Here is a 25037-nt window from a genome sequence, read left to right as displayed (position 1 = left end):
AAGCTCGCAGTTTCACAAGCCCCCCCCCATCAATGTCTAATTATAGCTACAGAGACCATGTACAATATTTTTTCATTTGCACTTTTTATTGAACTCTTGTTTTATAACAGAAGGGGGGAATCTTTTCAGTTCAGACCCTGAACGGTTGTTCAGATCAGTGGGTTCTGCTTCCAGGTCTACCACAATGTCCTTTGGAAAATCATTTCATCTCTTTGTGTCTCTTCCCAAGTGCTGCAGAGAGGAAAGCATGCCTAAATTTTTCATGTTCAGTTCATAAGATTCTACACCATTTGCATAGATAGAGATCTCTTGAATCTCTTTAAAAAACCCTAAATGTCGATGACACCAAGTACAGTAAGGCCTTTGTGTGGTACAAGGAAATTATAATAACTGCAATTGCATTTCATACAGAAATGGAGCTCAGATTCTCTATATTTTCTTTCTGCCTGGGTTTTACTCTTTGATTATGCATGACCTGCCCTCACTCCCACAAGTCTGTTCTTGCAAAAGTCAACAAATTAAAATCCATTTGTAGATCAAAACTCTGAAAATATGCAAATAAAAGATCAGCCTTGGAGATAAGTGTGACAGAATTTTATCTATTTGCCAACACAGGATTAAAGTTATTTGGTATGCTTGTCTTTTACTTCTCACTTACACACTCACAAATCTATTGATTTTAGTGGAGCTAAGTGCCTGAGTTATGGGAATAAGACTAATGTGAAGGCATCACCTTAGCCAATTTGGGCTTTAGTTATAAAGATCTCGAAAAGATGAACTGTGTAATATTATTCCAGTAAAATAAGTGGAGGAAAAGCATTTCTTATGTACTTATCTGCATTATTGATGGTAATTTACATACCAAATAAATAAAACTGTAAGTAAACTGTTACACAAAAGTATTGACCATTTTCATAGTGATCCTGTCCACTGACTTTTATGTGCTGTATATTAGTCCTAATTCCTTTTTGTTCCTTCCTGTATTTAAACTTGAGTATATGCTTCATGCAGTCATTAAAATTATTATTTCATGCTTTAAAATTTGTAATGTGTGATTATCCATCCATAGTATTTACAGTAAATGCATAATGTTTGGGATTCTGCAAAGTCTGCATCATGTATAATACTTTTCAAGCTCTGATGCTGTTAAATTGATTTAAACATCATGGAGCATAACTGTGTTACTGAGATGCAATAATACATCTATGAAGTTAGGACGCCAGCATCAAAATCTGCTCTGCTGCAGACTTATCATATGACCTTTGGCAGGGTGCCTAATTCATGCCAATTATTGTCTGTACAATACAAACAATGTTTCTTAAATATTTCAGAAAGATGCTACCAGGATAATTCCATTAAGCATTGTAGGTAATCAAATATTATGGAAAGGTGGTCTGTGTATGTATTTAAGCACTTAGAACAGTAGAATAGCATTACTGTTCCCTGCTTCTCTCAAGGATAATAGTAATTAGAATAGGGTACTCTTAAAATCCTTAATGTTAGCATAGCACAGGTGACATTAAATAGTCTCATGCCCTTGTGGAGAGATAGGAGTAGTAAGAGTGTACTTTCATAGGAATTTATTTCCTGGACTGTCTATCTGTGCTTTAGACCTCCATGCTCAAATATGTTTCTTACAGTCTTTTACTTAAAGGTTCTCAACACTGTTGAAGAAGTATGCTTCAAAAAAAAAAAAAACAACACAAAACCAGCAGTACCTGTCGAAAAGAACCAACCTTCAAAGTACAAAACAAGCCAGCCAGCCCATATGGACAAAAAAGGAGGAAAAGATAGGAAGACGGAGAGGGAATACTAGTTTGCAATTTCATTGCACCTCCTGTGTGTGCAGTTTTGTTCTCTGCAATACAAGACACTCAGCTATTAGACGGCATTTCAAAGGAGGGCAACGAAGATGTTGAAGGGCCTTGAGGGAAAGCCGTATGAGGAGTGGCTGAAGTCACTTGGTCTGTTCAGCCTGGAGAAGAGGAGATTGAAGGGAGACCTCATTGCATGCAGTTTACAACTTCCTCATGAAGGGAAGAGTGAGGGCAGACATGATCTCTTCTCTGTGGTGACCAGTGACAAGACACAAGGGAATGGCCTGAAGTTGTGTCAGGGCTGTTTAGGCTGGATATTAGAAAAAGGTTCTTCACCTAGAGGACGATTGGGCACTGAAATAGACTCTTCAGGGAAGTGGCCACAGCACCAAGCCTGACAGAGTTCAAGAAGCATTTGGACAATACTTCCAGGTACATGGTATGACTCCTGGAGGTGATACTTGTGGGGCCCTTCCAACTTGGCATATGCTGTGATTCTGTTTGACCATTTTCAGCTTTTTTGTAGGCATGATAGAAAAGTAAAAAAAAAAAGGGCTATGATTCAGAATGAGTAAACTTTGTATTATATGGTGGAAAATTCTCCTTAAAGGCAACAAAAGATGAAAGTGTGTAAAAGTTTGAAATTTATGAAGTAACTGAAAAGAAGATGGTAGCTCATCAACAGTGCACTCTCATACTGACAGGAGGGGACAAGCCAGGTGGGACAAGCCACAGAGAGCCTTGCAAGAGAATGAAGTAGTTGAATTTCACTGGAAGAAACTAAGAAGTAGAAATAGAGGGATAAAGCAAGATGTGGAAAAGCATCTCAGTAGTACCTTTCCAGGTGGGCTCAGCCTAGACTGAGGCATTGTCAGGAGCAAGGAGAGGATATGGCACAGGAGGAGAGGCAGGATGATCCTCTGAAGCTGAGACTCAAAGAGTGAGAAATCAGAAGGTCATCAGCAGGACAGCAAAGGTTAAAGAAACAGAAGGCTCGTAAAGCTTCTGCATTTAGGGCAGAAAAGGGAAACAAGCCTTCTGAAAGGGGAAAGTACTTTTTTTCTGTGGTTTTAATTATTTTTATTTTTATTTGGGAAGATATTGATAAGACCTGAGCAGAGAAAAAGGCTAGAAGTTCCTCTACAGACACCAGCAAATGATAGAGCAAGACTAAAAGAATCGTGAAGCAGGTGTATCAGCAGGACAGACTGCATGATAGGAGAAAAGGCAAAAGAGCAAAGGCAGGGGAGATGGGCGAGTCACAGGAATGCATGAAAAATAAAGCTGCCTCACTAATGATGTCATTAGGAATGAGGCAAGCAGCAAAATAGTGTTTCTGTGAGTCCCAAAGCATCCATGAGTGGAAGCAAACAAAACACAAGTTGGTCCTGGCTTGTCCAAGTTGAAATACTAAAACTAAATTGTCAAGTCCTTTTGTCACAGCTGCAAAGGAACAATCTAAGAACTTGTACTGTAGTAAAGGTCTTCACTGAGTTCAGATGGTTATATTGGTCTTTTAGGAAGAGTCACCTATTGATTACCCTTCAGGTTCTGCTAATAAACCAGCATATTCCATTTCTGTGCTCAAGATACATACAATGTACTATGCTGGGAAAAAAAAAATAAGATAAAGATCAGATATATTTGCTGCTAGTTCAGCAAAGCTCTTGCAAAACATCTGACCCTCAAATATAGCAGTAAACTTATTCTGAGTTCTTAATTTTCTGGTCTCCTCTAGCCATCATAAAGATCTTCAGTTGTGCAGGAAGCACATCTTGCACATAAAAGCCCTCACTTAGATCTACCCATGCTAGTTTTATTTCCCCGCTTCCCTTCTGACAGCAGCCTCCACCTCTTCTACACGCATGCATGTCATACACATACCTTGCACATCAGCTGACTCCTCCTGTGCTTGTAGAGTGGTGAGGATATTTATATGTGAGAAAGGAGACGAGCTTTAATCAAGTTTTGACTCTTTGAACCTAGTGGAGAAAAATAACATTATTTAATTAAGGCGAAGTTCTTTTCGAGGGCAACACACAGATTGAAAGAAACTTGATTCTCAATGATATAGATTGGTACTTTAAAAAGACTTTTTTCACTATGGGATTGGGCAAAATCAGCACAATGGGAAGAGGGTATGAATCATTGTAGAGTGTTAATTTAATAGCACTGTCGTGCCGTGTTAGCAGAGGCAACATCAGGTTCAGACATCTTTGACGTTGGCTCAGAGCACAGTATATTGCTGTTTCTCTGTTTGACAATAATGCTAGAGTGTATGTCGTTAGTGTTTTGAAGGATTGCTAGAAGAGATTTTTTTATGCTTATACATCTCATTTGTTATTGCTTCTATCAAATTTTACCTGCATTTCTTCACTACTTCTTGTAAAAAACTGAATTGCACATCAAAGCATAAACATTTTTTATAATGAGCAGGGAGCTTTGTCAGTAGAATTGTACTCATTTATTTCCCTAAAAGCTTCCCTCCTTAATGAGCTGTGTTTCTATAAAGCTCAGGTATATGATAATTGTATGAAAAAAAAGTTTGCTTCAATTCAGAAGAAAGAATTTGGGTTTAAACAGTCTTACCTGACCAATGCACATGGAATTGTCTCTGAAAGGATTATTTCCCTGATACAATGAAAGAAAACAGCACCAGCATGAGCTGAGACAGGAAGAAGCCTCTCTCACAGACCTTCTTGCACTAGCAAAGACAAATAGTGAATGTGATTTTTTGGAGGGAGGTTGGAATTTTGATAGCAAAGAAATGAGCATTAGATTCATTACTTTGAGGCCTGAGGGAAGTTTCCTGAGAATTTGTTTTGACCATCTCATATGTATTCCTTCACACAGGTGACTCTGTTTCTGGTTGACCCTGTAGGGTAGATAGTATTATGATAAAGCAATAAGATTACAGTTTCCCAGGTTCAGTGCCTCATGGCTGTCCTGAGGCTATGTGATGCTGGTGGTGCTGTGCTGACTGGTGGTGCTGGCTTGCTGACTTGCTTCCTTCCACAGCTGGCATTTTAATTATTCCTCGCTTCTAGTACTGGTATAGTCCTGTATTTACGATACTATCATAGCAGTAAGAGCTGCATGTGAACACATTCTAGCTATACACAAGTTAGATGGCTTGGACTGGAGTCTATTTACCTTGTCTTGGTGAGCCTTTACAGGTTTCTTATGTTTTGAAGAGATTCTGGATAAAGAGCCTAGTCCATTTGATTTTCTTTCTATATAAATGAATTTGCATGGTAGGGAAATCAAATCACACTTGCTTTAGATGTAAGAATGATACTAAGAATAGCAATAACAATAAGTATCGCAAGCTTCTGTAATCATAAGTATTCTGCTACAACATGTAGTTAGACAAAAAGCAATACATCTTCATACTGAAAACTCATTGGTCAAGTGCCAGGTTCACCAACCCCATTCCTGACCTAATTCTGAAGGTGCAATAAGCATGAGTGCTGGTCCTTTGAAATATAAAAGAGCCCATTCAGATACAGATATATTTCAGTGTCACCATGCGCAGTATTCTTGCTGCTATTACAGTACTGCCTTGTTCTGCCATATACAAAAGTGACAGCTATTATTTTGCCATTTTGTATTATATCCCAAAAAGAACCTCCAGTTCTGGAATGAGGGGACTCAGTTCATGAGTTAAGGTAATTTTTTCCTGAATATAAGATAGGGAATGATTTAACATACAGTGAACTTCCTCAATTCAATATTGAGATAAACATATTTTCAAAAAAAAAAGCCAGGATATTACCGTTTTTCAAATTTGTGTTGAAACTTGCATTGTATGCTTCATGTAGTATATTTCATGTTTCATTTTTGTGTGCTGTTAGCACAGCTTTCTGTGCAAAAGATAAATTGAGCACATAAAAGTGTAGCTTTATCTATGAAAACATAGAATGACCTGGTTTGCTACTTTAGTCATGACTATTCTGGTCACAATACCATGGCTCTGAAAATCATCACAATACCATGGTCTATGGAATTCACCAAAGGCAAACAATGTCAGGAACTGTAACTGAACCTGCATTGAGGGTACTGGTCGATGATAGATTCCTGAAATTCTGTAATACAAGTTGAGTGCTTTTGGTAGAGCTAACTACCCCACTAAAAAAAATAATTATGCCTAAGGAAAATAAAAATCTAGGAAGCATTTAGATTTGTGTGTAAAATAAACACACTTCAGAGTATGTAAAATGAAAACAATAATATTGCATTATGAATTCTGTATTTTCCCCCCCATTTTCTAGCATAGACAGTATAACAAACCTTTTGCCTTCCAGAAAAAAAAAAAAGGTACCTCACTTTCTGTGGCAACTGTGTACCCTAGGACCCTTGGAATAAGTGTCTGAGGCGTGTCAAGATAATGGGGTCAGAAAACTGCTTGTAATATTTTTGATAACTGAAGTTTCTCATGCAATCTCAGAAGTAGAGCTGACTGGGAATTTTGTGAAGGAATATGATTTTTTGAAAAATGCATCAGCCCTGAAATGTTTTGTCTTAACATAACAGTGTCATAAACTTCATTTAAAGTGTAGGCAAGTGATGTTTAACATAGTACCTGGTTTCCTGACAGATTTCTCAGCCGGCTGCTTGTGCTCTAGACTTTTATGGTACATTTATACTTGGATAGGACATCTCCTAAAAACTGCAACATGATTATCGATAATGTTTAACTTTTGCTACAGTCTCTGTCATACATTTATCCCAGATCAGCTAGCACTGTCCCAGACGCTGTTGGGGCAGCACAAACCAAGGAGCATCTGCAGTAGCCAGTATGGATCTGCTCATTTCGTTCTGACAGATAAAAAGAGCTTATTTGTGTGAACACAAGCTGTGCCTTACCATTTGGCCTCTAGGCCAGAAGACAGTCTATGGGTTATTTTAGTTGCTACTATGTCTATGTACAGTTCTGTACATCCCCAATGTCATGGCTATTGCACACTTAGAATCTGGGTTCCCTAGAGATTTAAGAACACCAACACTAACTAGATCTCCAGTTAGTTTTTGAGTCCTGGTGTGGACCTACATCTCGGATTTCAGGAAAGAAACATGAACTGTAACCTAGTACTGTGGGAGGAAAATTCATCTTTTCTAGGAAAAATCTTAATTTTTTAGTGCTTAAGTAGCATACAAAACAATGTGTGCAATAAAGATGCTCTGTAGACATGTCCTAAGGATTCTTGGCTCTGTGACTTCTGCAGTGCTGCAATTTTAAGGATCGTGGAGTCTGAGATACCTTTTTGTCATAAATTTCTGAATTTTCCACTTGAAGCCGAGATTTTAAGTGACAGGTAATATTCATTAGTGAGAAAGTCATTGTTCCATCCAACTGAAGAAAATTACTTTCCCTTGAAATCAAAGGTAATCTGTTCTTTGCACATATTCTCAGTAGACATCAGCCAATTCTCACCACTTCTCTAACAGGTGTTATCTTCAGCACTGGTTGGGCAGGGAGAAAGCACATACATGCACCTCTGATGTGTTTGGGGGCTTTCAAGATGGGACCCTGAGCAGCCCCATTTACCTAAACTGCAGCACTATTAAGACATCGGTTTTTCTGTACCCAACTGCTTGGAACTGACTAGCATAAAGTGATTCATGCTTTCAAAACCATTAGAGCAGATATTTTTTCCCAGAAGGCAGCAGTCTCTTAAGCTCTGTCAACTTAACCTCCATTCTGGGCTGAACACAATAAAGGAAAAAGCTATTTCTTAAAGTATACAATTCCATAATGAAATGTTTTGACTTCTCCTCTGCTTTATTTTATTTCCGTCTGTACGTGTTTTCTGCAAACATATTGGTCATGTGTGCATACTCATAACCTGAGGAAAAAAGGCATCTACAAAGCTACAGGAGCATTTGTCTGCTGGTAATGATTGTTGCCATAGATGGGAATTCAACATTGCCATGACAGAATTTATTTTCCTTATATGTTCACAATGATCAAGTAGTGACATCTGGAATCTGCCCCAGAGGTTCAAGTCAATAAAATATTAATAGCTGCCATTTCCAGCAAGGAGGTTGTAGCAAGAACACAGCAGAGGAATCTCTGACATTTTTGCTTCTGTTGTTTTGCACCTAATTGGTTAACCACTTCTACTTCCACATACTCTTCTTCTAAAGATTAGGAAAAATAAATCTAGGACTAGGATGCAGTTCCCTGCCTTCCATTTAGATAAACTGCAATTTATTTTCTGTGAGTGCTCTGTTGGGAAGTGGCTACTGAAAAGGGACTGGATTCTCAGGTCCTCCTCCTCACTTCCACTGAAGCTGGGAGGAGCCAGACTGACTGCACACATCTGATTCACAATGAAAACCAGACACAGAAATCAAGGCAATGCTAGGCAGTCTCATCTGAAGCACTCACCATTTTACAAAAAGATTATCAAGGCTTCCCTTAGTAATTCAATTCTACTGAATTCAGTCACGACAAGCAGGGAGAGTTGGTGGAAGAGAAGGACTGTTGAGCTTTGCTTCAGACAACCCTATTCTTCCCATTCCTCTCATTCAGTGAGTAAGTATTAACAGTCACATATGCATAAGAAAAAATAATGAGGTTTAATGAATCTCCAAAGATCAGCTACTTCATAAAAGCAAATGCCACACTTCTATCAGTAAAAGGCCTCCAAGTCCAACATCAGCAGCAGAGGGAATTTCTATTTTAAAGCAAATTGCACCCAGTTTCAGTAAATTATCATAGAATGATTATTCAACTTTTATCCAGTCAATGTTATGCCTCCCTAGTGAACTGGTTTATTGTCAGTATGTCTGCTTCAAAACACGTCTTCCCTGGAAAGCACTCATTCTTTCAACTTCTGCCGCTGGAAGCAGGCAACAGCTTGAAGCTAGCAGCTGCCCTTGAACAAAACAGGTAGAGATGCAGAAAGGCTGCTGAATCCATAACAATAAGCACATCATGACATAATTACATTAAATCTCCAGAATGGTCTGTACACACAGAATGCCATATGTTTTGGACAGAGGAAGCAGGCATTAGCAAAACCATAGTATAACATAAGCATTTCCATTGTAGTTCAGTTAGTATGAAATTGATTTTTTATCTTGAAAATTATCATTGACAGAACAGAAGATAATATTTGAATGGTCAGATATTTAACCTGAGGGGGATATAATTAACATCCTGAAGGGCAAGAGTGGGTGATAGAAAGGTTTGGAAGGATTTTCCAGTTGTAACTGCATAATCTAATAGCTGATGCATCCATTTAACCTTTCTTTGATATGCTCTTCTTTCACCACTGCATGTAATAGCAGTTCTGTTTTCTAAATGTCTTCATTTGACTTTGAACAGGTTAATAGGATTTATTGCTTCTGCAGCCTGCCTACACAAAACAGAATGTCAATATGGACAATACCTTCTGGTCTGCCAGAGAATAATAGACTGCTTTCTCCATCCCTGCTTTTAGGAAGTGATTTAGTTTCCTGAAGATTTAGGTACAAAAGGGAGAGGTGGAGGGAGGTAATTTTTCTGTGAGAGTCTACCAAGAGCTGGCACTGCTAAATAGCCACTTGGCATTTGCTGTATCAGTTGATGGTGCTTGCCTCATTTTCAGATGGTAGCCTCCTGATTCTTCATTAGAGATGCCTGCAGAAATTTTGCTGTGGCTAGATAGCAATGGTACAAAATACATGACCCAGGTACATTTCAAAGATTGCAGTGGACTCCTGCAAACATCTTCTGTTACAAACTGCCTGAATTGATCTCATCTTCAAAAGAATTAACTTGATAAATCATTATTTTGTGCTCTGTCTGAACCTACGTTTTAGGTTTCAGCGGCTTTGTGTTTTGTGAAGATGGTTCTAGAACCACTCTGTATCATAAGAAAAGGATTTTTCCCCAGGCCGTTAGCTCTTTCTTGCCATGATTATTACTTCTTGCTGCAATGATCAGAATATAACGATGTGGCAAATTTTACAGAAATGTGAGTTACATGAACTAAACAAATTGTCATTTTCTAAAATCCTTTCCAAATGTCATCTGCATGTTTACACTTTATGGGTTGTGAAGCTCTGACTGAAAGAAGTTAGTGGCATAATTTTAAAAATTATTATACTGACTATATGTAAAATGTAGGTAAGCAATATGTGCTGCATTTCCAGTCTCTTTTTGATCTTGGAAATAGTACTGCCATGAGAGGCTCACTATGATGAGCCTAAAAATTACCATAAGTAGTAGTTATTTAATCCTATGATTTTTAAATATGGGGATGGACAAAGTCCCACCACAGTACATTGTATTCTCTATCCTGAAATGCTCCTTTTGTGTAGTTGTTGGGCTTCCTTAAAATTTCTGATTAATTTTAATTCAAACAGTCTAGAAGAAGGTGAACAAGAAAAAGGAATGCGTTTTGTTTTGTTGTTGTGTAATTATCTGTAAACAAAAAAAGAAACAAAACAAAAGAAAAAACCAACAACAACAACAAAAACCCCCAAAACAAAACAAACAAACAAACAAAAAACCAAAACCAAACCATTAAAAACCACAACAGATTTGTTTCCAAAGTCATGAAGGTATCATCCTTTTCTGCACTTACTGGGAATTGCTTTGCGTGGTGTGATCCATCTCAACTCAGATACTAACAAGAATTCATGAACTTGCAGAATAACAAAATTAATCCCACCTATTTCCAGACAAGGGACAGCCACAGATGACAGCTGCCATCAGCAGACTGAGCAAGCACTCTGCACTTGAGCAATGTTTGATCTGGGCAGTTTGATCTGAGAACAGCTCTGAACTTTGGACTGAACTTTGCAAAGGCTCAGCTCTGACACTCTTAAGAGCAACAGGCTCCATTTGATCCATAGCTCCTTAGAGAGCTTGACTCAGCGCACCAAGCTTTGAACAAGTCTCAGGTGGAATTTTGAAGAGGGTATGAAAAGCATTTAGGCCATTAACTGCCTCATAGAGGGATTCAGTGGCATTTTGTAGTCAGCATATGCAGCTGCATAGATCATTCAGGAAGTTTATAACTCTTCCTCTAAATTCAGGTGTTTAAATAAAGCTTCACTGAAATTAAAAAGCATCATTCTTCTGAAAGACTGTTAAGTTTTTTTCTGTCCCAAACAGACTGTCAGTTGGAAAAGTACAAGTAGTGCTAAACTGCTGTGAGATTACAGATTAACTCCTGATTTGTGCACATGAACACAGAGGTGAATGTAACATCATTTCTGGAAAGCTAGCTCTTTTTTTTATTTTTTTTTTTTAATATCTTAGGGAGATGTACAAGTACCTACAATTGTTTTCTACTATCTACAATTACCTTCAAAAATCCACTCTTCTGATAATTTTCAAAATGGGTTCTAAGAATCTCTGCGATTACATATGAAGAATTTTTTAATATGAATCCTAGAATCCAGTATTTTTCTATGCACAGCAGTTAACAAATCAAAGACTCAAATAGTGAAATTCTTATTCAACCTTTATTCAAAGAATGTCTGAGAGACATAAGTTTCACATGAAAAAGACCTATCAGCTGGAAATGGTGAATGTCTGAATTGTTAAACTATTTAACATTCCTCCCTTTGGACTTCCTGCTAAAATTTGAAAGCATACCATTAGTTCATTTAGCATTTTCTTATTCTAAATTAAAAGTTACTGCTGGTGTTGTTTGTTGCGGTTGTTATTACTTGATTGTTGATGCTGTTGTTGTTGTAATTTGATTTTATCACATATAATTCTTGTCACTCGAGTCAATCAGTTAGAATATCAAATATCATTCAGGGTGAAATCAAAAACTAAGCATATTATACTGTCAGATTGCTTTGCAGAACTACCATTGCATACTATAAATTTATATTTGTTTATTAAAGCTACCTTAGTGATCAACATACATGACATTGAAAATTACCGAGCTTTACATGAGTTATCAGAATACAGTACATTTGTTTGGGTTTTTTTACCCTCATTTAACATAAATGGCACTTGTCAAAATTGCAACCTGTTAACTTAAATTTGGGCACCATTCAGCCAGACTCCACACAAAAAAGGCGCTTTGGCTTTACTTCATGCAATATGGGGCCTTTGTTTGCTCTCCTTCTTGACAAATGACTGCACTAAAGCTACAGAGACAGAAAGACTGCCATGGAAGATCATACAGCAATTTGGAACATGCATAGGTTGGATTTTTTCAATGACATCTCGATAATAATACACCTGTGACTAAAGCAGGTGATTGGAAGTGGAGCGGATGCATACAGACAGATGGATTAAGACAGCAGTAATTGTGCTTTCACTTGATTATAATATTAACAGGCTCCAGGTGATTTCTATTTTTCACAGCGTCACTCATCTCGACAAATCCCAGCAGGCTTGGAAGCAGAGTAGAGATGCATCCTGCTTTTCACATGAACCTCTTTCCAGCGTGAGCACTTAAGAGAGTTCTTCTGTCAAAAAGCAATTAGCTTCTGCAGTCTAGGGTGCCACTTAGAATATCCAGGCTCATGTGTTTCATCATAAAATTGACCTTTTTAATTTTTTATGCCTGAGATTCCCCACTAAAAGAGTAAGCATTAAAAAATACAACCCTAGAGAAAATACTGAAGGCAGATGTAGAATTTATTAAAGGATGTCTAGCCCTGAAGTGCTGCAGATAGAAATTTCATCTGAATATAATAAATATGAAGTATGCATTATTGTGTCCTTAAGGTTTAAATAATTGGTGTCATTAGGTAGCATAATGATACCAATTACATAAAAAGCATAGGAAAGCAGTATGTGCTGCATTTACAGACTCACATTTTTCCTGTAATAATTGCTTTTCCATACAAATAGTGTCTGCTTACTGATACCTTTGAATAACTAAGTACAAATTATCCCGATATTTCAGAGTTTGTTTTGCTTTTTTAGTGGCATTGCCTATCTTGGGAATATACTATCTGACAAAATTTTACATTGTTTTATATAACAGAGACTTTCAATAGGCATTGACATTCATAATAGGCAAAGAAATACCTCTTTTGCCCAGACAACTTGAGTAACACTATTGTCAGCAAGAATATGCACCTATACAATATATGTACACATATATGTGTGCGTGTGTAGGAAATGAATGAAGCAGAACTCACTGCAATCTATATAGAAGAATTCTTTAGCTGATGTGTTGTGGAATATTAATATAACGTAAACAAATTGTCAAGATTTATGACTTGTGTGACTCATTTGTCTGCATTCAGCTTCAGACCCAGCCCCTGCTGTCTGAATAATAAGTTCTAGAAAATCAGCAAAGACACTGTTATATAGACATTACATAGACATCAGAATAACTCAGTGGTCAATCACCTTCAAACCCCTATCTCTGACACTGTCAATAAACAATGTTTCAGCATAAGCCGTAAATTAACTCAGTTCCCCTATGAATTTATTGGGTTAATATTGTACTCTGGTCTAAATGATGACACATAAGAAATAATTTTTGCTTTAGGATGGGCTATCCTTTAAGAAAGAATTGAATTGTTGCATTTTCCAGGGGGAAAGAACAACAAAACAAAAATAAGCAAAACAACGAAGAGCCACAAGAAAATCCACCTATCCTGTGCCCTTTAATCACTTGTAAGTCCCCTTCTTTTCACCTCTGAAACTTTTCCAAGCAGCACACTAGGCCACTTTTCTTTTTTCCTCTGCTCACTGGGAAAGGTCTAGATAATTATATTGTACATCCTCTTTCTGTCATTTCACAAGAGTCCACTTTTGCAGTTCTAAAACTCCATTTCTATAGCCTTTCTCTTGTCTTCCTTGCTCTTCCTGCCAGATGGTGCTGGTTTTCTTGCACCTTTTTCCATGTTTGCTGAATCACCCTAAAGCCTAATGTTTTGTCTTAAAGGTTTGGAAAAATTTGAATTTAGGTAAAGGATTCTGACTACTCCTATCTTAACCCTTTTCCTAGTCATACAATTTCTACTTGTTTTCTAACAATTCCTCTCCAATTAGCAACTACTTTCTGTTCCAAAATCCTCTTTGAAACTCATGGTAAATACTTCTTCTCAGCTTTTGCTCCATGCTGTCTTTACTGTACATGTCTTTTATTATTTAGACACTAAGTCCATTGGGGTACAAGATGTCAGTTTATTTATGTTTATAATACTCAATGTAATATTATTACTCTCTGTAAAGCAATAGTGGAGGCACATAAAGACTGATAAATCAATTTGAAGGAAAGTTTCCAGTGATTAATGAACTTGTCATATCAATTAGGACACTTTTTAATCATTTTTGAGGTACTGACAAATGTAAGAGCTGTTAATTATACCAACCATAGCCTGCTTAGTGCTCATGCAAAGTTTTACTATCATTACAGTTGCAAGAATTTCCCGAAGTTACTTTGCCATTATTTCCTTCCTTTCACAATACCTGCTGCAATAAAAAATATTGTGTATTGGATTTTGCTTGTTAATGAGTTATTTCAGTTTAAGCTCCCACAAGCTACACTGTGAGGAGAAGGAGCACGGACAGACATGGAGGACATAAGCAGTCAACAAAAGAAAGCGCTGTACTTAGAAAAATAATTTTCCTCTAAGTATGGTAGATTGCAGCTCCCTGAAACAGTCTCTGCTTTCAAAAAACCAATTTCTGGCAGATTGCAGAGGCTATTCCCCTTTGGTTTTCCAGCATCAGACAGGAGATGGGAATGGCAGACCCTCTCTCAAGGGGCTGGCAGCTGCTTAAAAAAACAGATGGGACCTGACAGGCTATTTCCAAGAGATGGAGTCGCTGAAGCAGGAAGCAGGGATGCCTGAAGGACTATAGGGAAAGATCCTGCTCTTAAACTGGGTGAATCGAGGACTCTTTTGACAGGAGGCAACCTCCTTTCATAGGCTACCAACTGTCCTGTTTGTTATGTGACGTTCTTATCAGTCAAAGGTTTTACTATGAATTGTGAAATATTTGGTTAGGGTAATGTTTGACCTGTGCAACAGAAGCTGTCTCTACTTGTTTTTGACAAGAACCATTTGTGTTGCTCTGTCAGTTTGTGCCCCTCCCTCAATCTCCATGTAAAAGACCCACCTCACAGATCACATCATACCTCCTTGTCTTGAGCCAACATTTAGATTTTAACCACAAGGAACTTGAAGCATTCCACTTTTTCTTATTTCTTACTAAAAACTAAAAAGAAATTTTTTTCTGAAAATACTTGAAATTTAAACAGTTAGAGGTCTACTTGTGACAACCTTTGAAATTCTAATCTCTCATCTTGAAAATATAATTGAGTGTTTGCAGAAGATGCACATCGCATCTGCCAGAAAAGGGCTGTCCCTGAGGAGTTAGCTCTGTGCTTTGCAGCCATGCAAACAGGTACTCCTCATCATCAGGTGCAGGAAAGTGTGCCAGCTTTTTAGCAAATAATGAGAATAAGCTTCTGCAGAAAAAAAAACAACGAAGGTTGGATGAAAAGGGCTGACATGCAGGTCTTGATCTAGTGTGCTGCACAAAGGTGTTAAGCTTGTAGATTTTGGAAAAAGAGAAAAAGATGGATGCTCCAGAAGGCTGGTCAGCTCTTAGATACTCATTCTACTTAAAACAGAAATCTCCTGAAAATGCAGATATAGGTTTGGACCATGGTTTGTGTGCAAGACAATGTGTTTGGTCTCTTTCTCAGAGTAGGAAAGGATCCGTGAAAAAAGACTGAAGTCCTATATACAAGGGGTGTGTGAAAGTCCACATTGGAACTGGTGGTCATTTCAAACAGTTGTCTTGGAGCAGGTTCTTTCCATCCTTGAAAAAAGGGAAATATAATTAAAACCTCACCAACAAAGGAGGCAAGAATCTAAACATGGCCTGAATCCAAGAAGTTGTTGCAGAGCCAATTAGTGACTCTGCACTTTAAGTATCCTCCTGTCTTCCTGCTCCTGGGCTGTGGCAGGGTCTGCTGTGACCCCCATTGAATCACTACTGATGCCATGGATGCCCCCGAGAGGTGATCTGTGGGTATAGTGCTTGCAACTCCGTGCCCCATCCTCTCATTTACAGCTAGGGGATTCTTAGAAAGCAACTTTATCATTGTACCTTGCAGAGCTATTCCTGACACAACCAAGAGGAATCATTGGTGATGAGGGAGCTGGCAGAAGAGCTTGCCAAGCCGCTCTCCATCATCTTCCAACAATCCTGGCTCACTGGGGAGGTCCCATATGACTGGAAGTTGGCAAATATCACCCCAATCCATAAAAAAGGCTGCAAGGCTGACCCGGGTAACTACAGGCCTGTCAGCCTGACCTCGGTGCCTGGCAGAGTTATGGAGCAGATTATCCTGTGTGAAATCACACAGCAGCTACAGGATGGACAAGGGATCAAACCCAGCCAACATGGGTTTAGGAGGGGCAGATCCTGTTTGACCAACCTGATCTCCTTTTACGATCAGGTGACCCACCTGGTGGACGAGGGAAAGGCTGTGGATGTGGTCTATCTGGACTTCAGCAAAGCCTTTGACACTGTCTCCCATAGCATACTCCTGGAAAAGCTGGCAGCCCACGGCTTAGACAGGGGCACTCTCTGCTGGGTCAGGAACTGGCTCGAGGGCCGGGCCCAGAGAGTGCTGGTGAACGGAGCTGCATCCAGTTGGCAGCCGGTCACTAGTGGTGTTCCCCAGGGGTCAGTGCTGGGCCCAGTCCTTTTTAACATCTTTATCGATGATTTAGATGAGGGGATTGAGTCCATCATCAGCAAATTTGCAGATGACACCAAGTTGGGAGGGAGTGTCGACCTGCCGGAAGGCAGGAGGGCTCTGCAGAGGGATCTGGATAGACTGGAGAGATGGGCAAACTCCAATGGAATGAAGTTCAACAAGGCCAAGTGCCGGGTCCTGCACTTTGGCCACAACAACCCCCTGCAGTGCTACAGGCTGGGGACAGAGTGGCTGGAGAGCAGCCAGGCAGAAAGGGACCTGGGGGTGCTGATCGACAGGAGGCTGAACATGAGCCAGCAGTGTGCTCAGGTGGCCAAGAAGGCCAATGGCATCCTGGCCTGGATCAGGAACAGTGTGGCCAGCAGGACCAGGGAAGTGATCCTTCCCCTGTACTCTGCATTGGTGAGGCCACACCTTGAGTATTGTGTTCAGCTCTGGGCCCCTCAGTTCAGGAAGGACATTGAGGTGCTGGAGCGGGTCCAGAGAAGAGCAACGAGGCTGGTGAAGGGACTCGAGCACAAGTCCTATGAGGAGAGGCTGAGGGAGCTGGGGTTGTTTAGTCTGGAGAAGAGAAGGCTTAGAGGCGACCTCATCACTCTCTTCAACTACCTGAAGGGAGGCTATAGCCAGGCGGGGGTTGGTCTCTTCTCCCGGGCAACCAACAATAGGACAAGGGGACATGGGCTCAAGCTCTGCCAGGGGAGGTTTAGGTTAGATGTTAGGAAGAAATTCTTTACAGAGAGGGTTATCAGGCATTGGAACGGCCTACCCAGAGAGGTGGTGGATTCACCATCCCTGGAGGTTTTTAAAAAGAGATTGGACGTGGCCCTTAGTGCCATGATATAGTAATTGGAGTTGGATCAGGGGTTGGACTTGATGATCTTGGAGGTCTCTTCCAACCCTACCTATTCTATGATTCTATGATTCTATGATTATTAGGGTCAGACAACATTATGTCTTGTCAGACATTATATCTTGTACGGATGTTCAATATGTTTTTAAGTCGCTTTCTCTCATCCAGGAAAAAACACTACACCCTAACATGGTTAATACAGTTATTGCTTGTTGCAATATTTGGAACAGATTTCTAATACCTCCTGTCATCATTAACCGCTATTTCAATGGATTTCAGACATGTAGGAAATTAACCCCAGTGTAATGTAAACATTATGTGAAGTTGGATTTTTGATGCACATCGATGTATTAGTAGCTGCACACCCATTCACACAAAAAAGATATGCATTTATTCATTGCGTTTTAATTAATAAAAGCCTTGCCAATTCCTTTTTAGACCTGTATTATCCCTTTCTTTTAATGCCCTTCATTCATCACTTTTAAAAATTAGACCAATTTAGTAGCATAAATTGAATCCATAATTGAATCTCTTAGCTACTCTCAGACTTTACAAGTTAATCAAATGGCATAGTTTTAAACACATTTTCAGTGCATGCAAAAAACTATCTCAGTAACCAACCAGCCCATTTCAAATGGAAAACTCTCAACCAGGTTCTGTGATGATTAAACTTTCTCTCCTCACAAATACCAGAGTAGATTTTTCCAATCCCTGATAAAAATTAGTAACATAAGACTATGTGGAAGGATGAATAAAGTATAATTCTAGTTAAGAATAGGAGATGACAAATAAATGAAAAATGTTATCTGAGGTGGAAAAGAGATGTTTAATTGAACAGCACTAGAACCATATGTCAAATGCCTTCACAGAAAGAGGCAGGAAAGGAAAATCCCAACAGTAGCTCTGTGAAAACATCAGTGCAACTGCTTCTCCTTCTTCCTAGTGTACTGTGGACTCACCAGGGACATCATACCTGGTCTAGCATTTGACAAGTAAGTGTCTCTGTTTATGTGTGCTGTCACCCAGACAATCTTTTTTTCCCCCCCATTCTCCATCTCTCTCTCTTGGGCTAACAAAGTTATTCTTAAGCTACCAAGAAGTAACTCAAGTAAATTAGGTGGGACTGACATCTATCACAATGAGTCACTATATCACAAAATTGCTTTGTTTTAAGCCTTGATATGTTTGAATTGTAGCTTCTATCAGATTTTCCTGGATTTGTGTTGGAAGTTATTTGAAAACTATGGCAAGCAAATGATGTGTGTAGATGAAACCTTTCTGAGTATGTGTGTGTGTCTGGGATAGGAGAAAAGAATATGTGGATTTTCTTGGAAAATAAGGACTTGAAAATTCATGGAATGCCATTATGAATGTCCTTAGTATCATTTTATTTTCCTGCCCCCAGGGCTATAACTTTGCCCACAAAAACTTAGATGGTCATGACATTATACTAAAAAAAAAAAATCTGAAACCTGGTTGTGAAAATGACTTAAGCTATAGCAGCAGAAAACTGATTTTGTCAATATATTCTACATCTCTTTTAGAAACCTTTGCTTGTGTGGCTGTATTAATTCTCAGTGCAGACATATACCTACATTTTAATATTATACCTCTGCTTTTTCCTTACTTTGTTGGCTTGTGGGCAAAAATGTTGAGCAAATTATGCAGTGCTAGCAACATAATTGTTTGCCCTTCCACTCAACAAAAGAAATATTATTTTTAGAGCATAAAATGTATAAATTTTAATAGCACCAGAATGTATTACAAATGACAGGTTATGGCTTCATTGATATAATTACTATTAACTCTCTGAACTGCTTTCTTAGCAGCTTTTCTGGGTAGCCATTAAAGCCATCCAGCTAATGATCTGTAGGCAGCATGGTTTCACTGGAGACAACAGGCAGTGAGCCCTAGATATCCGGAAAGAGAAACTGGAAAATGAAAGGCCAAAGGCTGGCAGTGAAATGAGCAACACTTCTTTCCACTGCTCTTGCTTCTCTTTCTTTATTTTATTCCTTTGCTGTTAGCATCATCCATATCTTTTCATGCCGCTTCCTCTTCACTTTCCTCCTATTGCCAGTTTAACAGAACAAAACAGCAGCTGCCTAACACATGTGCAGTCAAATATTCACCTCATTTATGTGAGAAAACATTCAACTTTTCATCAGCTTCAGAGCTGTAAGATTTCCTCTCAGAGCACAAACTTCTTTCACGTCTCTGATATACATTTGATACTGGGGTGCATCAACTGGAATTGTATTGATAAACAATTGCTGGTCAAGGCTCGCTGCTCCATCCATGCATTTATGTTCAATGTCTACCTCAGCATTGTCGTGAACTCAGGAATTCTGTTCCTACTTCTTCAGCAGAAAAGGAAATTATTATAGCATCATTGCACAGTGATGCTATATGCCACATTTCAACATTTCTTTTGATTGGTGAAAGCCTAGAATAGTTCCAAATCACTGTACTGTTAATTAAAATGTTTATGTATATTTTTATCCTAAATAGAATATACAATGAGTATATTAGATATAGTGAAGAGTCTGAGAGCATTGGTTGTTCTAAAAAAGACCATTTATTTCCATGTGAATATCAAAGTAAGTGAAATAGTATTTAGAGCTTCAACTAATATTTGGTTAAAAGCCGAAGAAAAATTAACAAAGATCTAAAATATACTTCTCAGATTGATTTTTTTTTCATGATAGACTTATAATTTTAAAAGTAAGTTCTACTAGATTCTAACTCCTCCAAACCTGGGCTCATTTCCAAAATTAAGTTTGAAGATTTTTTGCATTTCCACCCTATATTCTGCTTCCCAGATACTATCTGCTTTTGGCAATTAATACAAACGGTACGGGGCTTGATTTGCTTCACTGCAGCATCTGACCTCAATTTCTTTTCATTTGTAACTTTGAAATAGCGTAAGCCTCTTTGTGGCAGACTTTCACATTGTGCTGACACTGCTTACTGAGCCATGGGCTCACATCATCAGAGTCGGCTATACAGACTGCATCCCTTTTGTTTTAGTTTAGATACACTCACTTTGTGCCATGTCAAGGCAGGAATTTAGACAGACAAGTGTTACAGCTGGGTTGGAAATGGGTTTTTCAGCCATCTGACTAATGACACACATAGCTTTACATGGGTTATGATGGAAGTGGAGGAAGACCTATAGCTAAGAAGATTACATGACTACATCAAGGATTAGAGCTGTGTTTATTTTTATTAGGCAGAATGACATGTGACATATCTCAGGTTGTTCCTATATTCATTTGCTCACACCATCACTGAGAGACTAGCAAAGGGGTCCAAACAAACCAGACTTTATAACAACCGGCTCTAACCAAACTTTCATTGGTGTCACTGCCAGCCATTCATTACTTCTGCAATTCCTCTTGGAATTAGCTGGTGTCTTTGACTGTGGTTGGAGCAGATATCAACGTCAAATTTGAGCTGATATCAGTAAATCCTGTAAAGGCATATTTCAAACTTGTTCTGGTGTCAGAATTTCTTCTTAGGAAAAAAAGTGTTCATTGGACACAGAGAAGAAAAATTACTGATCAAATGCAGTTGAGAGTACAGTCATCCCAGGTAGACAAGTTATTCCCAGGTGGTCTAGAGACAGCCTGTTCCCAGCCGCACCTGACAGTAGGCTGAAGATCCTGGCCACTAATGTAGATATCAACAACTCTCAGGGCTGCAGCAGCAACTGAGCACAGGGACAGCTGGCCATCCCACAATCAAAAGATGAATCCTTCAGGGATGGGTTGATAGGGTTTGACAGCCACTCTTCCCTGCTCCAGCAGTCCCAATACATGCATCAGATATGAAAAAATGAATATTGCACCCAATGACCTTAAAATCTGTCTTTCATTCCTCTCTGTGGCACTTTTGAGGTGGTTGCAGGAGTTGACTCCTGTTATGTTGCAGCATCCGTTGAGGATCTGAAAGATGACAAAGATTCTTCTTCATCATCAAAATGTTTCTTATTTGTATTGAACCTCACAAAACTTTTCAATGGGGTGAACAAAAACACCTAATGAGGCTTAGGTTAGATTAATGTAGCTGAATCTCTTTTTATTCTCCTTTATAATAAGAAAATTATTATCAGTCCAGTGTTAAGGGAGCTGTAAGAAGAAAATTAGGAACTTTAGAGAAAAAGTACATCTACCTCACACAACAGAAACCATTCAGAAATACACAGGAAATACCCTGAGCAGCCTAGTTTATAAGCTAGAATCACTGCAATGTCTGAATTTATCTGCCTGTGAGACAACCAATTTTTTTAGCCCAGTTACAGTGTATTTTAAATTGCACAGTTGTCAAACTCCATGCTTGATATATGCAGCTAAGAATTTATTGAGACCAATTAAAGATTTAAGTCTTATTAAAATACAACCATTGTTAATAGTATAATTACAATGACACTAATAGTCTAGTTTATCCCATTATTGGAGGAAAGTCTGATTAACACTGGAGTTAAAATTGTTATGCAAAAACATTCAGTACATACCCCTTTCTCTGGTGTTACACTTATCCTTTCAGTGTTCTTCTGGGGCTAAGGCTGTGATGTCAGTTTGACTTATAGTGTATGACAGTCTGAAAGAATGGTAACTGAAATGCTGCCTCTCTTTTCCTAGGCTATCCTGCTGTTGAAAAGACAGGCTTTATAATTAAATAAATTGGAAATACTGAAAGATGTTATGCTTATTCCCAATATACTTTTTTTTCAGAGGTACTTTTCACAGCCTTTTTCACAACCTGATAGGGGGGAAAAATCTCTTTTTATCCTTTTTTCTTCTGAAGAATGAAAAGGTAGAAAAGGCAAGAAGGAAGGAAAAAAACCCAAGATTAAAATATGGTATTTGTGATAATATACATGAAGAAAATTAGACATTCTTTAAAATTAAGCAAAGATTAACCTTCCATTCATCTCTCCCAATAACAAATATAGGTCTGGTACTGGGAAAGACATTTGAAAATGTAAACTTTATCGAAACACAGTAACTCAAATACCATGGTGAGTTATCAGAGATGTAGGTTGTTCACATATCTCCCCTTAGATTTGCTTACACTAAAATCATCTGCATTGCAAGCTTCCTCTTACTACTGTACTCTGGCTGCCCTCACTGATACTACCCAGGAGTTAACGGGTGCATATTTTTAGGTTATGATAAAGATTTTTGCCCTCACCTCAATGAGTACTGTTGTTTACAAGACTCACCACACTGAGAGACCAGAAGCTCTTTTGAACATACCATTTACGAGTCCTTCTAGTTAGAAAATATGCCACCTGGTTTGCTTTTTGAATGGGTAAACGCCTGCAAACTCAAAGCCTGTAAGCGTGACTGCGAGCATGGGTGTGAGGTGAAGAGCCAGAAAATCGGTCTTGTACCCTGAAAGAGCCAGAACTGAAACTTGAGTTACAATATACTTACATACTAATCTCCAAAAAGAAAACCTCAAACACATATTTATGTTCATTGAGTTGTACAGGTAACACCTAAGTGCAATTTCTATGGAAGCATTGTAAATATTCACTTTTCAGGACTGTCAGATAATTCTCAGCTTGTGTCTAAAACTGGTAGGGTAAGACCTACTGAGAAGGAACTCAGACTCTTTCAGCACTGTATATATTTCAGAATACTCAGGCTGCTAGAAAAATGAGTCTCAATGTCCATAGAAGTGTGAGTAGGAGCCCTGGTGTGAAAATTTTTTTATCATATGTTGGAACTTACATTTATAACAGCAGTAAAGCAATTGTTGGAGCTTAATAGCATGATGCATTCTCAATTACTGCTATGTACACATGTCATCCAAGATAGCCTCTGCTATCAGCTGGTATCATCCAGTCTAGGTTAGCAGTCAAGAGACAATGATGTGTCATCTTGTCACAGTTAAAAATAATTCTGCGAAACTTATACTATCACACAGTTTGTCAAGTATATTTAATTGAGTTAAAGCAGCTCATGCACTGATCAAATCCTTATGGTATCATAGCGACATAATAGGCTACAACACATGACAGCACAAATTATGGAGAGTCTTAAATGATAGGTAAATAATTTGAATTACAAGAATGGAAGTGCATGAGGGGATACTGGGAGTGCTATAATAAAATCTGAATGCAATTTTCCAATTGTATTGTATCTACTTGCATTCTCGATGTTCACAGTCCTTTTATGCACTGATGAGATACACATAAAATTACAAGTTCCAAATAAGCCAATTTGCTTTGTTCTTTTAAAATCTGAATTCACACTGGTGTGATGCCAATTTTCACTTTATCACAGGTATTTTAATATGTCTTATTTCTGTGTTTCCAATTTAATGAGACATAGTAGTAAACTATGTACTGGCATTGTTTTTCAGGTTTTATTCAGCTTTTGAAAAAAATTTCTGGTCTGATTTTCTCTGCCTTTCTTTTGTATTGCAACTGTTTGCTAATTCTCCATAGGGCTGACTGGAAAAATTACGTCTTGTCACATCCAGCAGTACAGGAGGTTCTTCCTGGATTGCATCTAGTCTGAAAGACACTTGCAAGACCATAAAACAAGTGCCATCCTTGTGAGTTGATGCTTTTCTGTAAACTAGGAAGGAAAAGAAAAAGAGTCTGAAAAATTATAATGAAATCCATATGAATCCAAAGGATGCCAGGCACATATCTGGTGGGAGGAAACAGTTCCTAAACAAATTTTATTATCAGCTTATGCAATTTGTGGTAATCTACTATTCATTTGTTTCAAGTCAAAGTCATTCATTTTTTGGCAACTTAGTCCAGCCCATGCATGGAGACATATTATCTAGTGTCTGGTGGAGGTTGTTAGTATCTGCATATCCAGTCATAGGACCTGGACATTTAAATCCTCGAAGAAGCTACAGAGACTTTTCCTGATGTGCTGATAAACTACGGCCATTGGCAGAAGCAGCCTTGAGAAATTGCTATTTGTGGGTTTTATCTTCCTGAATTAAAAATGCTTTTCTAACCATGGGAAATTGTGTCTTGAAAAATTATACTATTTTAGGAGGACTGTCTTTTGGACCACAGATAAATAATATTTCCCTGTTGCAAATGCCTGCCCTTATTTCAAGAAAACAAACGGTGGCTAATGAGTTCTGTAAATATGCTACCTTTCAGTGATATTAAAGACAAATACAGTTGTATCTACTTTCCAGTTAATAATAAAACACAGATTGTTGGTCTTATTTCACCCACTATGTAAAAAAAAAAAAAATTCTATCTATATCAAAGAATTTCTCATCCTCAAACTCAATGAGCTAATAAATCAACTGGGCACTCTTTAAAATCCTTCAATTGGAGGTCTTGTAATTCCTCCTCATCTTCAAAAAATGTTTTTTTTCATTAATTTGCTCTTAGTTTACTAAGTCCAAAACTGAAATCTTATTTTCCGGTGTAAGAAAATATTTTTAAAAGCACATATACACCATAGCTTGTGTTTCTCTTTACTTCTGTAGCTGGACTCAGGTTGAGGAAGTAGTTCTTTTGATCTTTGAACAAGCTATCCTATCCTCCTGGAACAGCTGTATTTTTCTGTTTCTAGACTATCAAGTAGAATCAGGATGTACATCAATTGCACTTATTCCCAAGTTAGCTGTCCTCTCTCATAAGTCAAAAAAAAACAGAAGAAAGGAAGCAGAGTAAGTAGCATAAAGGTAGGAAGATTTTTCTACTCGAGTTTTAGCTTG

General features: G+C 38.4%; 1 protein-coding gene and 1 long non-coding RNA gene across 3 annotated transcripts in view; one reads left to right on the top strand and one right to left on the bottom strand.

The window, feature by feature from the left end:
* Positions 1 to 25037, top strand: part of NKAIN2 (sodium/potassium transporting ATPase interacting 2) — a 561131-nt gene that overhangs the window by 479090 nt on the left and 57004 nt on the right. The window lies entirely within an intron of this gene.
* On the bottom strand, positions 41 to 10560 carry LOC113971755. The gene is made up of 3 exons (XR_003535646.1): positions 10481 to 10560; positions 3702 to 3799; positions 41 to 231 (listed from the first exon to the last, which is right to left on the bottom strand). It is a non-coding gene; the product is annotated as an uncharacterized LOC113971755 (long non-coding RNA).

Source organism: Neopelma chrysocephalum, unplaced genomic scaffold (assembly GCF_003984885.1).
Source record: "Neopelma chrysocephalum unplaced genomic scaffold, ASM398488v2 Primary Assembly neopelma1_23, whole genome shotgun sequence".
In the NCBI taxonomy this organism is placed as follows: Eukaryota; Metazoa; Chordata; class Aves; order Passeriformes; family Pipridae; genus Neopelma; species Neopelma chrysocephalum.
The sequence above is the reverse complement of the archived record's forward strand: the minus strand, read 5'-3'. Positions and strand labels throughout refer to the sequence as shown.